General features: G+C 45.5%; 1 protein-coding gene and 1 pseudogene across 4 annotated transcripts in view; one reads left to right on the top strand and one right to left on the bottom strand.

The window, feature by feature from the left end:
• Ap1b1 (adaptor related protein complex 1 subunit beta 1) overlaps window positions 1-18,622 on the top strand; it is a 104,798-nt gene that overhangs the window by 30,097 nt on the left and 56,079 nt on the right. For 2 of the 4 annotated variants that reach the window (XM_057773116.1, XM_057773113.1), the window contains exon 1: window positions 15,669-15,806. The exons of 1 other annotated variant lie outside the window; for it this stretch is intronic. The gene's annotated coding sequence lies outside the window, so the exon portion shown is untranslated. Of the gene's footprint in view, window positions 1-15,668; window positions 15,807-17,519; window positions 17,557-18,622 lie in introns of those variants that run through there. One more of the 4 variants, XM_057773115.1, reaches the window with a different exon arrangement.
• On the bottom strand, window positions 2,194-3,233 carry LOC130876526 (ribose-phosphate pyrophosphokinase 1-like; annotated as a pseudogene).

Raw genomic sequence — 18,622 nt, 5'->3', positions numbered from 1 at the left:
TTGAGCGAGGTTTCTGTCCTACTTGGTCCCACAGCCATTCAGTCCCAAAGAAACACACAGAAATCTACATTAGTTATAAACTGGTTGGCCTATTAGCTCAGGATTCTTATTAACTCTTATTTCTTACATCTTAGCCCATAATTCTTGGCTGTGTTAGCCATGTGGCTTGGTACCTTTTATCAGTGAGGTATTCTCATCTTGTGTCTGGATGACTGCAAACTGAGTCCTCTTCCCAGAATTCTCCTGTTCTCATCGCCCCGCCTCTACTTCCTACCTGGTTGTCCTTCCTATACTTCCTGCCTGGCTACTGGTCAATCAGCGTTTTATTAAAACAATACAAGACCATTGTCTTGCAGCAGAAAGGCACTATGACACCACCTAAAACCTACCACCACAGTGGTAATAGGCTAAGGAAGATTGCTCTGCAGCAAGTTATCTTATGTGAATGTTAGCAGTTACACATCAGGAAGACTATGGTACAAGTACAATGATCCCTGCCCGAGTCCAAGATATTTGGCCAGGAAAAGGTCAAGATGGCTAAAGGTAAAGCCAAAAGGAAAGGAACAGGTGTAGAGAAGTCAAGCTATAGAGTTAAACAGATGGCAATGGATCTGGCTTCTTCCTCCCGAAAGTTAATGCTGCATCGAGCTACCTGCCCCTGCCTAATGTTATGCCCAGATCCGCAAAGTCCCCTAAAAACCAACAAGGAGACCAAATCTTGTATGTAAAAGCCTTTATTTTTTTGAAAAAAATAAGAACAACTGATCTTTGATAAAGAAGCAAAAAAATATCAAATGGAAAAAAGAAAGCATATTTAACAAGTGGTGCTGGCATAACTGGATATCAACATGTAGAAGAATGAAAAGAGACCCATATCTATCACCATGCACAAAACTCAAGTCCAAATGGATCAAAGACTTCAACATAAAGCCAGCCATACTGAAACTTATAGAAGAGAAAGTGGGAAATATATTTGAACGCATTGGCACAGGGAACCACTTCTTAAATATAACCCCAGCAATACAGACACTGAGAGAAACAATTAATAAATGGGACCTCATGAAACCGAAAAGCTTCTGTAAAGCAAAGGACGTGGTCAACAAGACAAAATGACAGCCTACAGAATGGGAAAAGATCTTCACTAACCCCACATCAGACAGAGGTCTGATCTCCAAAATATGCAAAGAACTCAAGAAATTGAACACCAAAAATCACATAATCCAATTTAAAAAATGGAGTACAGATTTAAACAGAGAACTCACAACAGAGGAATCTAAAATGGCTGAAAGACATTTAAAGAAATGCTCAACATCCTTAGTCATCAGAGAAATGCAAATCAAAGCAACTCCGAGATTCCATCTTACATCTGTAAGAATGGTCAAGATCAAAAGCACTGATGACAACTTATGCTGGAGAGGTTGTGGGGAAAAGGGAACACTTCTGCATTGCTGGTGGGAGTGCAAGCTGGTACAGCCCCTTTGGATGTCAGTGTGGTGATTTCTGAGAATTAGGAAACAACCTTCCTCAAGACCCAGTAATACCACTTTTGGGTATATGTCCAAAGGATACTCAATTGTGCCACAAGGACATGTGCTCAACTATGTTCATAGCAGCTTTGTTTGTCATAGCCAGAACCTGGAAACAACCTAAATGCCCCTCAATTGAAGAATGGAGAAGAAAAATGTGGTACATTTACACAATGGAGTACTGCACAGCAGAAAAAAATAACGACAGCTTGAATTTTGCAGGAAAATGGATGGAGCTAGAAAATATTATTTTGAGTGAGGTAACCCAGACACAGAAAGACAATTACCACATGTAAAAACCACTCATAGGTGGTTTTTAAACATAAAGCAAGGAAAGCCAGCCTACAAACCACAATCCCAGAGAACTTAGAACTACAGACACTAAAAGAGACTTACATAGATCTAATCTACATGGGAAATAGAAAGTATAAAAAGACAAGATGTCCTGAGTAAATCGGGAGCATGGGAACCTTGGGGGAGGACTGAAGGGGGAGGGGAGAGCCAGGGAGGGGAGCAGAGAAAAATGTAGAGCTCAGTAAATATCATAAAAAAATTTAAAAAAATAGAGCCTTTATTTTAAGCAAAGAGTCTTCTGCTAGACTCAGATACCAAGAAATATGAGAGGTGGGGTTGGTTTTATTTTCAAAATGCTTCCGAAGTTATTTTATTATAAAGGAACATGGCTGAACAGGTAGGCAACAGACTCTCCATTGTCGGTTCTTCTGATGGTTTCTGCCAGTATCCTGGAGATGTCAGTCACCTGTATTTTGGAGCAGTGTTTCATCTTATCCTCCTGAGGTATGGTATTCATGACTACTACTGCTTCAAAGCATGCATTGTTGATGCGAGAAATGGGTGGGCCAGAAAAGATTCCATGAGTCAAGATAGCATAAACCCTGGTAGCTCCAGCTGAGAGAAGTTTGTCAGCGGCGTGACAGATTGTACCACAAGTGTCAGCCATGTATCAACAAGAATAGCCACTTGATCCTTCACATCTCCTACCAGCACCATGCGGTCCACTTCACTGGCCTTCTTCTGTTCCTCGTGAATCAAGGCAAAATCCACGTTCAGTCGTTCTCAATGGAGGTCACTCTCTCGGCTCCACCAGCATCAGGTGAGACAATATTGTACAGTTTCTCCACTCAGGTATGTTCTCCCTTATTCACTTTAAGACCGCTGGCTCTGCATATAAATTGTCCGCTGGGCTATCAAAAAAGCCCTGAATCTGAGATGCATGTAGATCCATGGTGATAATATGATCCGCTCCTGCCACAGAGTATTTGCAACAGCTCAGCTGAGACGGGAGCCCGACTCTTATCCTGGCGGGCATAAGGGAAACATAGGGTGGCTGCAGTAACCCGGCTGGCTGAAGCAATCTTGCAAGCATTAATCATGATCAAAAGTTCCATTAGATTGTCATTTATCTCACCACACCCACTCTGAACGATGTAGACATCCTCTCCACGTACACGTTCTCCAATATCCACACAGCTCTTCTGGTTGCCGAATTTCTTAATCACCACCTTGCCTAGCTCCAGGCCCAGGCGGTCAGCGATTTCCTGGGATAAGTCCTGGTGGGAGCTCCCGCTGAAGATTTTGATATCCCGCATCTTGGGCGACTACACAAACACGCTCTTGGCTCAGTGTTCACCGCCGCTGCAGAGACTGGACCCAAAGTCAGCTGGTAGCCTGAACACCTAGTGTACCGCGCACCGCCGTTGCTTACCGGTGCCTGCTTCTAATGTAGCACAATTAATAAAAAAAACCCAGAAGCAGACATTGGGGTTCAACCTGAAGGTCAGAAAAGCAAAACAGCCAGCCACTGGCTCTTACCTCTACCTGAGTCTGAAATGGCTATCCTGCCTCCAGAAATCTCAGGATGAGACTGAGCCAAGAGCTGTCTCCTCCTGCTTTATATTCTTCTCTAGTGCTGGGATTAAAGAGTGCACCACTACAGCCTGGTTTCTATGGCAGCTAGTGTGGCTGTTGGGATTAAAGTGTGTGTCACCACTGCCTGGTCTATAAGACTGACCAGTGGGGCTGTTTTACTCTCTGATCTTCAGGCAAGCTTTATTTATTAAAATCCAAATGAAATATCACTACAACTTTTCACCCAGAGCAGCCATATTGATCTAATCAGGGTTCAGAATCAGAAGATAGAATCCTGAGGTCACAGAATAAAAGCTTGTCCCAGGTGTTTGAACTCATGTGATGGTGGGAGCTGCATTTGTGCTAACTGCATCAGTACTTTCTGGAAGACTGACACCCTTTAGCCTGATGTGAAAGCTTTAAATACTCAGGAAGACAAGAGAAGAGAAATTCAAAATGGAAAATAGCGCAAATATGCTGGAACCCACACAAAGCCTCAAGAGCCTAGGTGAGTGGGCACAGCCCCACGTTGGCCCTTGCAAACCTGGGTGTGTGGGTGTCTTAAAGAAGCAGTACTCGGCTGGGCAGTGGTGGCTCACACCTTTAATCCCAGCACTTGAGAGGTAGAGGCAGGCAGATCTCTGTGAGTTCGAGACCAGCCTGGTATATGAGAGATAGTTCCAGGACAGGCACCAAAGCTACACAGAGAAACCCTATCTTGAAGAAAAAAACAAGAAAAGAAGAAGGAGAAGAAGAAGAAGGAGAAGAAGAAGAAGGACTCCAGCCAGGCAGTGGTGGCACACACCTGTAATCTCAGTACTCAGAAGACAGAGGCAGGTGAATCTCTGTGAGTTCGAGGCCAGCCTGGTCTACAGAGCTGGTTTCAGGACAGGCTCCAAAACTACACAGAAAAACCCTATCTCAAAAAAATAAAAATAAATAAAAATAAATAAATAAAAATAAAAAACAAACAACATGAAAATAAAGGGGAAAAAAGGAAAAAAGAGAAAAATAAAAAGAAGCAGAACTCCTGCCTGGAAAGCCACACACACTCTCACGGCCTGGGAGTAAGGGAGCCCAAGCAATGGGGATGAGGAGACAGAGCAGCTGTGGAAGGGCTGTAGCTTCCCACAACAAGCTGAGCTAGTCGGAGGGGCCGGGCCAGAGCTACACACCGGGCAGGGGCACTTCCACCTCCGCCCTCCAGTCCTGAGCGTGAGTCTTTCTGTTGTCAGTCCAGCCAAATGGTATGTTGAAAATCCACCGGGAAAGCCACGTGAGGTGGCCACACCTGTAACCTTAGCCCGAGATGGGCAGTCAGGCTAATCTCAATGAATTAGAAAACAGTTTGGGCTGCGCAGCAAGTCCCAGGCATGCCTGGGCTGTATTGTAAGACCTAGTCCCAGAAAACCTAAAAGCAAACAAAGAGAAGTCCACTGGAGGCAGAGAAGGGAGGCGGCAGAGACGGCTGCTCAAGGGTGAGGCCTGGGGTCTGATCCCCAGATCCACATGAGAAACTGGGCTGGATGGCAAGAGCCTGTAACCTCAGTACTGTGGAGGAGGGAGGATGCTAGTGAGGCCTCCTTGGTTAGCTGCAGGCCACCTGTCACGTGGAATGTCAGGCCAGGCGACAAGCCTCTACACACTGGACCATCTTGCCAGTCCTATTGGCAAGATGTAGTTCTGAGGATGAAGTCCTGGGCTCTGCCACTGAGCTATGCTTACCCAGCCCTTCTATACTTTGGTCTCTAATAACTTACGATTAACTTATGATAAGAAATACAATCAAAACACTATGGAAATAGTGGTTAGACCAGTTGTTCTCAATCTGTGGGTCACAACCCCTTGGCCAAACCTCTATCTCCCCAAATATTTACATTTTGGTTCATAACAGTAGCAAAATTATAGTTATGAAGTAGCAGTGAAAATAATTTTATGGTTGGGGTCACCACAACTTGAGGAACGGTATTGAAGGGTCACACAGCATTAGGAAGGCTGAGAAGGGTTAGGCTACATTGTTAAGGAAGTAATGAATGGAAAAGACTTCTTTTTTTTTTTTTTTTGAGGCAAAGTTTTTTTTTCTTTTCTTTTTTCTTCTTTTTTTTTTTTTTTTTTTTTTTTGGTTTTTCAAGACAGGGTTTCCTGGAACTAGCTCTTGTAGACCAGGCTGGCCTTGAACTCACAGAGATCCACCTGCCTCTGTCTGCCTCCCTAGTGCTGTGCTGGGATTAAAGGTGTGCGTCACCACAGCCTTGTGTGTGTTTTGTCGACATTTTTTTCTGATATATGCTCGTGTATGGGTGGCAGAGCCCACAGGTATATAATCCATGAATGTACGTAAGGTTTGCAGGGTGGTGAATCCTGGCTGTGCCACTTAGGTTTTTGCAAACTTAACAAGCTCGAGTCATCTGGGAAGAAGGAACCTCGGCTGAGAAAATGCCTCCTTAAATGGCCTGTAGGCAAGTCTGTGTGGCATTTTATTGATTGATAATTGATGTGTAAGGGCCCAGCCAACTGTGGGCAGCACCTCCCATGGGTAAGTGGTTCTGGGGTGTACAAGGAAGCAGGTTGGGCAAGCCAGTGAGCAGCATCCTTCATGGTCTCTGCTTTAGTTCCTGCCTCCAAGTTCCTGCCTTGACTGCTGCTGACTTCTAGATGGCCTGTAAGCTCTAAGGAGAAGTAAACCCTTTCTTCTTGAAGTTGCTTTTGGTCATGATCTTTATCCTAGCAATAGAAACCTAAAATACCTGGTAATCCAATTAATAGTAATCTGAAGCCAGGCAGTGGTGGCACACACCTTTAATCCCAGCACTAGGGAGGCAGAGGCCAGCCTGCTCTACAGAGCTAGTTCCAGGACAGTCAGGGCTACACAGAGAAACCCTGTATCGGGAAAAACAAAACAAAATAATAAGTTTAATCTGCACTTAGTTAAAATCCCACAGTAATTTCTGTTGCAGGAGCTGGAGGTATGGCTCATTGGTACTTGACCAGTCTGTGCAAAGTCCTTGATTCAATCCCCAGCACTGCAGAAACAACTGAACAAATGTAAGTAGAACCTTACAGTAGATTCATGCAGAAGAAATAATACATGAAAGGGGGCAGGGGAGATAGCTCAGATATTAAGAGCACTGAATGCTTTTCCAGAGAGCCTGAGTTCAATTCCCAAGACCTGTGTTAGAGACTAATAACTATAGTAACTCCACTTCCTGGGGATTCTGGCTTTCTCCAGCAATGCATGCATGCAAGTGGTACATAGACACACATACAGGCAAAATGCCTATAAATGTAACATAAATACATAAACATAAATCATATATAACACACACACACACACACACACACATATATATATATATATATATATATATATATATATATATATATATATCTCAGCCTGTTAGATGTAGGCTGATTAGTCATAGGCATGTGCTGGTTAATAGTGTCAATGAAGGGTTTTTTTATTGTTTAATTATTTATTTATTTTTATTTCATGTGCATTGGTGTTTTGCCTGTATGCATGTCTCTATGAGGGTGTCAGATCCCCTGGAACTGTAGTTACAGACAGTTATAAGCTGCCATGTGAGTGCTGGGAATTGAACCTGGGTCCTCTGGAAGAACAGCCAGTGCTCTTAGCTACTGAGCAACTTCTCCAGCCATCAAACACATTCAGCTGCTGCTCGGAGGAGCAGCTCATTGTTCAGGTTTCGGAGTTGTAAAGAAGGTAGCTGTCAACATAGACTACAATGAGAAACACTTCGGCAGCCACTCAAACACCAGAGACGATGAGAAAATATGAATTATTAACAGGAGTGAGATAGAGGAAGAGGAGAGCCAAAGGCACGAAGGCCCCAGGAGTGGATGACATCACGGTGGAGGAGCTGGAGGCGGCTACAATGGAAACACAAAGTGATTCCCACGGAATGGAAGCACTCAGCCATAATTCCCACACACAAGAAGGACAAGCTGGACTGCTCAAATTACAGAGGCATTAGTCTGTTGTTACATAGCATCAGATCTTCTCCTCCATTATCCTGCAAAGGATCAAGGGCAGAACAGGAAATCCTAGCAGAGGCCCAGTGTGGATTCAGAGCTAATAGGAGCACAATTGATCAGATCTTCACTTTGAGGCAACTGGCAGAAAAATATGAAGAATTTGGAGAAGACTTATATGTCTGTTACATTGACTTCAGGAAGGCATTTAGTAGCATTTGGAGGGAAGGACTTTGGGAAACAATGAGGTTCTACAGGTGCCCAGAGAAAATCATAAGAATACTAGAAAATATCTACAAAGAAACCTTTGCATCAGTCAAAGTCTGTCTTAAAGTCATCACTTAGTTCTCCACAATCGTAGGAGTGTTGCAGGGATGCGTCCTCTCACCACTACTCTTTAATATGTTTCTGGAATTAACAATAGCGACAGCCCTGGAGGATGAGGAGATAGGCCTGCAGACAGATTGTGTGTGAATCAATAACTTGTGTTTCACCAACAATACAGCACTACTTGCTGAACGTCTAAATGAGCTGCAGGCCACGGTAAACAGAGTGGTGGAAGTCAGTGAAAACCTTGATATGAAAGTAAACCTGGAGACTGAGATACAACACTTGGGAAGGGGGCACAAAGATTTTTAACATTATAATAAAGAAACAGGACGGGTGTTGGTGGCACACGCCTTTTATCCCAGCACTCGGGAGGCAGAGGCAGGTGGATCTCTGTGAGTTTGAGGCCTGCGTGGTCTACAAGAGCTACTTCCAAGACAGGCATCAAAGCTACAGAGAAACCTTTTTTTGGAAAAAACAAAACAAAACAAAAACCAAATAATAAAGAAACAGAACCTCAAGCAAACAGGCAACTTTATCTGGGAGGAAACCTCAGTTCAAAGGAGGAGTCTATTTCAGACATCAAGAGGCAGATAGGGATTGCGAGGACTGCGTTCCAGGAGAGGAAAGGCTTGGTCAGCGAGAGAAATGATGACAACAACAGAATTACGAGTATCCGAGACCTCCTTTTTATAGCAAGAAGTAAACATTAAACAAGGACAAAGGAAATTTTATAATTTCAAGGTAAAGCCCAGAGACATTTGCATTTTAATATTTACAGTTTTTGATAACAAAGGTTTCAGCTAAGACGGTGTCTGCAGAGGCCTGTGGATCTCCTTCCCAGCTGATAGTGTCGGGTCTGTAAAGACCTTTACAAGTTTCCTGGCACAACCGGTTTCCCATAACAGGGAAGGACACGAAACTCTTAAAGCCAAAGTCACAGAGGAACAACTTGTTAAAAGTTAACCTTGGTCCAGGCAGTTGTCAACTGTAAGGGGCAGGAGGGTTATTGCCTGGCTGTTGACAGAGATGCTAGCTGTAAAGCAAAAGCCATTGTTAAGACTATTACCTTGTATCCCCTTGCTGCTGACAAAGCTGATAATTGAGCCGGGTGGTGGTAGTGCAGGCCTTTAATCCCAGCACTTGGGAGACAGAGGCAGGAGGTTCTCTGTGAGTTCGAGGCCAGCCTGGTCTACGGAGTGAGTTCCAGGACAGGCTCCAAAGCTACAGAGAAACCCTGTCTCAGAAAAAGAAGGAGAGAGAGAGAGAGAGAGAGAGAGAGAGAGAGAGAGAGAGAGAGAAGAAGGAGGGAAGGAAGGAAGGAAGGAAGAAAAGAAAGAAAGAAAGAAAGAAAGAAAGAAAGAAAGAAAGAAAGAAAGAAAGAAAGAAAGAAAGAAAGAAGAGAGGAAACAAACTAGAGAGAAAGTGGGAACCTCAGGTTTATGAACTGATGAGCCTGGAAAGGAGCGGGAGACTGACAGCAGTACAAGGTAGCCAACACTGCTTTCAGCCCAAGCCAGGTTTTCAGCAGAGAACCCAGGCAAACTATGCTGCCTGTGTGCCTCACAGAACTGTGAAGTAATAAGTGGATGTTGTCTGAAGCTGCTAAAGAGGTGGTAATTTGTTACCCAGCAATAGAAAACAAATATAGATTTGCTATGAGGTCGCTAACTCTTGCAACCCCATGGGGAAGCATTAGGCTTTACACTCACTGATGACGTGGCATGGAGAAGGGTTTAATAGCCTTCAAAGATCAAACATTAAAAGTGAGCTCCAAAATAAGATCTGAGAACTCTGGGACTGAGTCCCTTGGCTCCTGTCCCATGAGGTTTTTCCTGAAGGTTGAAAGGTAATGATGAGCTGGGCTGTGATGACACACACCTTTAATCCAGCAGAGACAGGGGGATCTCAATGAGTTTGAGGCCAGTCTGGTCTACAAAGTGAGTTCCAGGACAGCCAGGACTGTTACACAGAGAAATCCTGTCTCTATGTAGCCAGGGCTACATAGAGAGACCTTGTCTCAATAGATAGATAGATAGATAGATAGATAGATAGATAGATAGATAGATAGATAGATAGATGTTGTGTTTGTTGGAAGGAGCCAACCTAAAAACTCCACTCAGTTGAGACAAATGAAATAATAAACAATGATAGGATACACACACACACACACACACACATCTAGGAGTATTGTCCAGCTTTGAGCTGGTGAGATGGTTCAGCAGGTAGAAGTGGCTTGCTGTTAAGCCTGATGACCTGGATTTGATCCCTCGGGATGCACACGGCAGAGGAGAGAACTGACTTCTGCAGTTTGTCCTTCATCTTCTATGTAAACGTGTGTGCACGCACAGACACACATGTATAAATTAAGAAGGAGGTCTGGAAGTGTAGCTTAGTTGTAGAGTGTTTGTTTACCTAGGTTACACAATACCCTGGGTTCCATTCTCACAGAGGCTACACCATGTATGAACTGTAGACATTAGCTCGATTCGGGAAATAAATCATTAAACAGGAACAAGAAGTCCAAGCTCAGCTGTGCCCCGTGGGAATCACACAGAGAGAGCAAACCTGGGCCATGCACCCATCTTTTCCGGGTCCCAGAAAGCCATGCCTTAACTTGGACCCACCTCTTAAAGATAAAGATAGTTGGCTAACAAGGCTTCTCCATCAATGAACCTTGAAGGGCAAAGAGGAAGACTAAGGCCATTTGTAGCTAATATTGCAGTGAATTTGTGGGGTCTTGGATTTCTTGTTCCTGTTTCGTGAATTTTTCCCTTATAATAGATAAAATATAATTGTTTTATCCTTTAGCTAGCCTGGTTATTTCCCAAATTGAGCTAATTTTTACAGTTGGTGCCCAACATGGGGCTAGAGTCTCTGGCGGCTCTGGCCAGCCATAGTCAGGCTCCAAGCCGCCGTTGATTTTGGGTATAGAATTCCCACACGGTGGCCCTGAGTAGCCACTAGCTGAGGTCCTTTAGAGACTGAGGAGGGAAGGCAGTGGGAGCACATGGTTTCTGTCTGAGATGAGAAAGTCTGGTTCTGTAGGGAGGCGAATACAGGTAAGGATTGCACACTAGTGCACAAACGATCCCTACAGTATCTGGGCTTGTTGCTCCGTTCTTTGTGCCTACTTTGGATTTTGTTTTTTTCCGGAGCTTGAATTCAAGGCCTTTCACATGAAATACAGGTTCATTGCAGTTTTCGAGACTGGGTCTTCCTAAATAGTCCAGGCTAGACTTGAACCTAATATGCAGTACAGGCTGGCTTAGACTGCCTCCTGAATGCTGAAAATGCAGGTGTGCATGGCTCACACATGGTGCCTTGAGAATCTGAAGTCACTACTGATACTTGGTTCTGGCTAGCTGTGCCTTAAGCACTTTACCTATCTAGAAAATATCTAGGTTTTCTTGACATCTGTTTAAAATAGGCTGTTAGTCCTGTTTTCCAAATGGGACTTTGGAACTCAAAGACACTGAATTACATGCTCTTGAACACAGTCAGCAAGTGGCCGAGTTGAACCAAAGTCAATGCAAACAGTAGATGCCATTTAATAGGGACATCAAGATGACATGACTGTCCATAAATGCTAAGACTTAATCTCTGTATCTCTATGAGCAATCTTACAAGGAATCACTGTCGTCCCATTTTCTAGGTTGAGAACAGATTTCCCACAGCTGGGGATTTGATCCAGATGAGATTTGAAGCCTGGGTGGCCTTCCTTCCTTCCTTCCTTCCTTCCTTCCTTCCTTCCTTCCTTCCTTCCTTCCTTCCTTCCTTCCTTCCTTCCTTGTACTGGGGGTTGAAACTAGGCCTTTGAGCATGCCAGGCGAGTGTTCTTCCACTGGGCTCTATCTCCCCAACTCTAGCCTGGGACACTCCAGTTGCAGAGTAGAGATTGGTCCTGCCCAGGGACTGGAGCAAGCAGAAAGTCCTCAGAGGCAGCCTGTGGCATTAGAGCCTGGAGGGCTGGCCAGAGTTTTGTTTCTGCAATGGTGTCGTGGCAGCATTGGCAGCAGGGAGAGAGTGGGGAAGAAGGGAGCCCCGGACGCCTCCAGGGCCCTCTGCTAGCTGTGCCCCACTCGGTCAGTGTAGAAGGATAGGAAGCTGCCCATCCTCTGCAGGTGCAGAACTGGTGTGATCCGTGAGGAGGTGAACATAGTCATTTCCTTCTTCATATCCAAAAGGATCTGTGCCAATGTTTAGGAATTTGAGGGATTAAAAAGAACAAGTGGCAGGAAGTGAAGACTGGGCTCTCAGATCCATAATCATATAGGAAGATGAGCTGGGAAACTTGGGACTAGAAAGGCATGTTGCAGGGCCTGTGCCAAGATCATGTTTAGAGAAAGGATGGCAGTTAACGGCCTTTGTCGACCCTCTAGTGGACATAGAAATAAAGAACACTTATTTAATCTGCCCAAATTAAGTCTAGCGGCCAGGAACTGGTACTAGGTCCAAAAGTCCCTAGAGGCCCAAGGCCCTGATATTGAAATACGATATTTGCATAGTACCTACATATAGCCTCCTGTATACTTTATTTATTTATTTATTTTTTGGTTTTTCGAGACAGGGTTTCTCTGTGGTTTTGGAGCCTGTCCTGGAACTAGCTCTTGTAGACCAGGCTGGTCTCGAACTCACAGAGATCCGCCTGCCTCTGCCTCCCAAGTGCTGGGATTAAAGGGGTGCGCCACCACCGCCCGGCTCCTGTATACTTTAAGATATTGTTCAGTGACTTATATAATATGTAACACAGCATAGAAACTATGTAAATAGCTGTTATATTGGAGGCTGGGGACATAACTCAGTAGGGCTCAGGCCTTTGCCTTATCCATCTGACTGTCCAGCACTCGCTCGCTCCCTCAGTACCTGCTGTATAGTAGAGATTTACGAATCCGGAAGACTCCACTGATGCCTAGCTAGTTTCCTTCCACAGGACTTCCCTTGCAAGCCCTCACCCCCACCCCACCCCCACCCCACCCCCCACCCCCGCCGCCTCTGAAATAGTTTTTTTTTTCTTGGAATTCCCTTTCCCAGCATCTCAGCCTAAGAAGAAACCACATTCTCATTCAGAAGATGTAGCAAAAAAGCCACCCGCCCCTGGAGGCCTTTCTTAGGGGCCAGGTCCATGACCTCTGAGTCCTTGGAAATTTTGGTTTTGAGACAAAGTCTCTGTATGTGCCCCAGGCTTGCATGGGGCTGGTGATGCTCCTGTCTCTGCCCCCCAGTGCTGAGTTACAGGTGTGCCCACCACACCCGCATTGCTTGGATCTTTTTGGTTCTGCCTCTCCCATTACTTAGTCACTTAGCCATGAACTCCCGGTAGCAGGGTGCTTTTAGGGCGTTTTTAAATTGTTTTATTTTATTGTTGTTGGATCATTCTTCTCTTTTCATTTCACATACCCAGTGAAATTTTGTTTTCTGTATGATTGACAACTTCCAGCGTTTCTCATTAGAGAAGTTTCCTCCAGACACCTGCTATCACCATATCAACAGGCAGCATATGTTCATATACAGTTATTCTAGGTGTAAAGAAGAAACCAACCTGGTCTTGACTTTTGATTTCCAGTCAGCAGAACTGTGAGAAAATTTTCTGTTGCTGCACCAAAAAGGTTCCCCACTTTGTATTTTTTAAATAGATTTATTTATTATGTATACAGTATTCTGCCTGCATGTGTACCTGCACCCCAGAAGAGGACACCAGATCTCATTATAGATGGTTGTGAGCCACCATGTGGTTGCTGGGAATTGAACTCAGGACCACTGGAAGAAGAGTCAATCAATGCTCTTAACCACTGAGCCATCTCTCCAGCCCCCCCTTTTGTATTTTTAAAAAAGGATTTAAAAATGGAATAAAGTCTGCCACTGAGATAAAGTTTGCTGGATTTTGGAGGCAGAAAGCAGAAAGAGGCAGGAGTCTGACCTTAGCAGATGAGACTGTGTTTATTGGCACACACAGCAAGGGGCAGATTCTCTCCAGAGGGAATGGAGGGTAAGCTGCTGAGACCCTTTATAAGCGGAGGGGAGGGGTTTTGGACTGAGGAAGTTGATGCAGTTGTGCAGGTCTGTGCGCAGGCTGTGTGCAGGGCTGTGCGCAGGCTGTGTGCAGGGCTATGTGCAGGGCTGTGTGCAGGGCTGTGATCTCTCTTTCCTGGAACTGTCTGTGTCAAGCAAGACAGATGATCTTGGGAGACAGGCAGTCTCTGCACGCATTCTTCTCTGGGCTGAGCTCGGCCAGTTGTAATCTCATTCAGATCCTGTTTTTCAAACCCAGGCACTCTACTAAAGATATTAAAGATATTTTCAAACCAAGGCACTCTACTAAAGATATTTTACTAGTGACAATTTCCTGGTGTTAATGTTACCCTACATATATAAAAATGTCACCATTGAGAGAAGCCGGGTGAAGGGTATATGCTATTCTTTTTGTTATTGCTTTTGTTTGTTTTTGAGACAGGGTCTCACCTTGTAACTTTTGGTTAGCCTGGAACTTTCTATGTAGATCAGGCTGGCTTTGAACTCACAGAAATCCACCTACATCTGCTTCCCAAGTGCTGGGATTAAAGGCCTGTGCCATCACCATCCAGTAAGATTTATTTATTTTTATTTTATGTTCATATGTATGTGTACCATGTGCATGCATGTGCCTGTGGAGGTCAGAAGAGGGTATTAAATCCCCTAGGATTGGAGTTACAAGATGGCTGTGAGCTGCCATATGGGTGCTGGGAATCAAGCTCGGGTTGTCTAGAAGAGCAGCCAGTGTTCTTAACTGATGAACCATCTCTCCAGCCCCATGGGATTCTACTTTGTCCGTAGTTTGTTATTGTTGTTTACAATGTGCTGTAATGCTACAGTTTTTGCAAAGCTTTGAAGAATATAAAAATAACTGGGTGTGGTTGTGCACACCTTTAATTCCAGCATTGGGAGACAGAGGCAGGGAGATCTTTCCTTGGTTTTCACAGAGAGTTCCCGGTCAGTCACGGCAACAGTAATTCAGTTGTTAGAGTGTTTAGGATGCCCAAAACCCTGAGTCAGATTCATAGTACTACATAAACAAAGCATGGAAATACATTACTGAAACCTCAACACTGGGGCCAGCCTGGGTTACGTAGTGAGCTCCTGTCTCAAAAACAATAATGAACACACAGATAATGAAATAAAAGTCAGAAGACACATCATATCTAGGTTTAATAACCAAGTATTAAAAAGTGCCTCAGAAGCCTGCATAGTTTCCTCTTCTTCTTCTTCTTCTTCTTCTTCTTCTTCTTCTTCTTCTTCTTCTTCTTCTTCTTCTTCTTCTTCTTCTTCTTCTTCTAATATATTCCCTTTTCTCTGCATTGCAAATATTATTGGTTCAATAAAAATGTTAGAATAGCTGTTTTATAATGTTTTAAAGGGGACGAACACAAATTATCTAGAAGAAAAATTAATAGGACCACAGTCAGGAAAGAAATGGCTGTGTCAGTTGAGGTCCTGGGAGACGTTATACACCTTAGCTCACTCTGAAGTTCCCCTTGGGTGAAAAGTCTTAGGAGTAACTTATGCTGTCCTCCTAGAACAATGAATTCTCCAAGGACTGCAGAAAGAAGTCTAGATTCAACCTAGTAGACAACCGTAGTTTGGCGGCTGATCACAGCTCCGGTTTTGACTCTCCCACTTACCAGGCCAATAATCTTGGCCTCAGTCTTCCCATCTGTAACTCAGAAAAAGATGGACTTTAAGTCTTCTAAGACCCTTTCCTACTCCACGGTTCTCCTGCCCCACCAGGGTGTCTAGGCAAGGACTGCACAGACTGCCACAAGAGCTTGACCCGCCCAGGCCCCGCCCTCCTCACAAGGCCCCGCCCCTCCCGCTCCAGGCCCCGCCCCACCTTGGCCCCAGCCCCTCCCGGGTTGCACCCTTGACCCCGCCCCCGGGCTGTGCGTCCACCGGAAGTTCCGCGGCACTGGCAGCTCACTTCCGCTCGGCAGGTGACAGCCGCGGGGCTCGGATCGGCAGGCTGCAGCGACGCACCCGCGGAGAGGGAGGCGGAGGCTGCGGACATTTTGCTGCTGAAGCAAGCTGAGCCGTGGCGCCCGGAGCCGTTTGGACTTGCGGGTGAGGAAAAAGGCGCCCCGGCGAGATAGAAGAACTGAAGGGGTCCGAGGTGAGGGGTCGGCGGGGTCAGAGGTCACGGAGAGGACGCCACGCTGGAGGGGCTCGAGCCGCGTGTGGGCGAAGGTGAAAGGGCTGCGTGCTCATTCATTCACTCTCGCTTGGTGGCCCGGCGTCACCCCGTCACCTGAGGTCCGCAGTCCCCTTTGGAGTGGCCGGCTGGAGAGACTCCTGGACGTAGGCCCCTCCTCCGCTCTGCTTCCCCGTTCCCACTCCGTGGCCGACCTGAGGCCTCCTCGTTCAGGGCTTTATCTCTTGGCCACCGCCCCCAAAATGGGGCAAAAATCTAGAAATGGCCCTATGCCGCCTGCCCCCCGTCCTTAGGGTCCTCAGGGACAAGTTGACCGAATGGGGACACTTGTAGTAGTGCTAACACAACAAGGATGTCTGTCACTGGTTGTCCAGCCCTTTTGACTTCGAAGCTCTGTGCTAAGCACTGTGTGTCCTGATCACAGCAGCCCCTGTAAGGTAGTTACTATTGCTTTAGTCGTTTTATCCACGAGGGCACGGAGGCACAAGAGGTTAAATCACATATGGAAGGTCATTCGAGGAGTAGAGGCAAAACTAGGCTTCCTATGCAGGTTTCCAGGGACAAAGGAACCAGAAACCCGTTTGGGGTCTAGGAGTGATTTGATGTATCTAGTCGCCCGCCATTATATTGTTTGGATTGGCCTCTTGTGTGGTCTGATCTTCAGAAGAAGCATTTGCTTCACGTTCTGTCGCAGGCTCTTGCGCTTTCAGTGTTTTTCCTTTCAGGGCAAGAGTCCGAAGGTTTTCCTTACTATTGGGAACTGTGGAAGACCAAATGGGCTATTCATGAAACTAATATCCAGGCACTCCCTTCCTCGTGGTTGGAACAACAGGACCACTTAGGGGATCCTTGACCCTAGGTTCTAGAAGAACCTGCCCGAAGGAAGGGGCTTTGGCCGTGTCGTGGTGCCTGGGATGAGTAATCTGCCTGGGAGATGGCACAGTGATTTGGTGGCTGGATGGTGGCGTTCTCTTCCTTTTCTTGCTCCACTTATGCCTTAGTTTCCCCGACAGCAACACAAAAAGACTTCCTTCCTACTTCCTCTTGAGTGCATTGAACTATACTGAACCTGTGGAGGTTTTCTTGTGCTTTTGCAAAAAGTAGTAAGTAAAAATGTTACATTAGTTGCCTCCTTAAAAAATAAAAGTGGCTCTGGTTCCGGGCTGGCCAGGATTTCATTGTGTCTTGAATTCATAGCAGTCATCCTGCCTCAGCCTCCCAAGTTCTGGGACTGATTACAGACCTAAGCCACCACACCCAGCTCTCCTATTTATTTATTATAAGCTCTGCAGTCTGGGTTGTTTTTTGTTTTTGTTTTTGTTTTTTTTAGTTCTATCGAACTCACAGAAACTTAATAGTGTCACCTTATCCCTATCCTTCCAGAGGATAATTGGAAACAGAACAACTTGTCACAGGTTGTAGGAACAGACACAGAGCTCAGGACTCTAGCACTCTGTCTAACCCACCTGACCCTCTGTTTCTTAGGAACTGTCAAGAGGCCTTTGCTAGTCCTAGAGACTCAGACCTTCAGAGTCTGTGTAGCGATCATCTAATGAATGTGGGTTGACTGGAATCTTCAAGCTGGGTAACTTGACAGGCTCAGAGATCCAATGGAAAGAGCATTCCGACCGCCTGCCAGTCAGCTCCTGGCTCCATCCCCAGGTCAGCAGCTTCGTAGTGGTGTGGCCGCTTCAATTGGGTTTCTATCCTAATAAAATATGTAGGTATATCTAAGTGGCAGAGCACTTGTCCAGCACTTGCAAGCTCCTGGTTTCCATTCCTACCACCAATAAAAATAAGGTTTTGGGGGAAATGTGGTGGTACATGCCTGTAATCCCAGCCACACATTAGGCTGAGGCAGGACGAGGCCAACTTGATCTGTATAGTAAGTTCCAGCCATGGCTACATAAAAAGACTTTGTCTCAAAATAATCATAAGGAAGCACTATTGACCCACCTCCTGTGTCTGTAGGTGTTAGAGGAGCCTGTCTTGCAGAGCATGTTACTGTTGACATGATACCTGCTGGGGCCTGTGTCTGAGGAAGGCTGGCTGCCCCGCAAGGGTACTGCTTCCTTCTCCAGTTAGATCACTAATTGTTAAGGACCACTCCCATCCTTTCTTCTCACTTCACTTCCTAAAAGTTTGTAAGGACAGTTTAGTTGAGGGTGCAGCTGAGGCTGGGTTGTACTGATCGTTTGCCAGTCATACCCGAGACTTGCACATCTGCACTGCTCACTTCCCAAAAACCCTGAAGTCGGGCACCAGAGCCTGAAGTGCTAACAGGAAGCAGGCATGGTTTGTGCTAGGTTTTTACTTTGTTGTGTTTCAGATGGTTAAGGGGTACTTGCTCCTTGAAGGTATTTCTGTTTCTCAATAGATCTTTTTTCCTAAGATACACTGCTGAGATGATCACAAGCCAGAAGAGATACTGTTTCCCCCCTGATCTTTATCACTTTACATAGAGAGGAAAAAATACTCTAGGGAGAGAATATAACCCAAGCAGCTGGGGAACCTTAAAAAAATACTACCTGGTCAGGCATGGTGGCACATGACTTTAATCCCAGCCTTTGGGAGGTAGAGGCAAGCGGATCTGTGAATGTGAAGCCATCTTAGTCTATAGAGTGAGTTCCAAGCCAGCCAGGGCTACACAGAGAAACCCTGTCTTGAAAAACAAAACCAAAAATAAATGAATCCTACTTGAAAATCCACCAGTAGGTCCTCCTTTCCC

The sequence above is a fragment of the Chionomys nivalis genome, chromosome 6 (assembly GCF_950005125.1).
Source record: "Chionomys nivalis chromosome 6, mChiNiv1.1, whole genome shotgun sequence".
Taxonomy (NCBI): Eukaryota; Metazoa; Chordata; class Mammalia; order Rodentia; family Cricetidae; genus Chionomys; species Chionomys nivalis.
The sequence above is the reverse complement of the archived record's forward strand: the minus strand, read 5'-3'. Positions and strand labels throughout refer to the sequence as shown.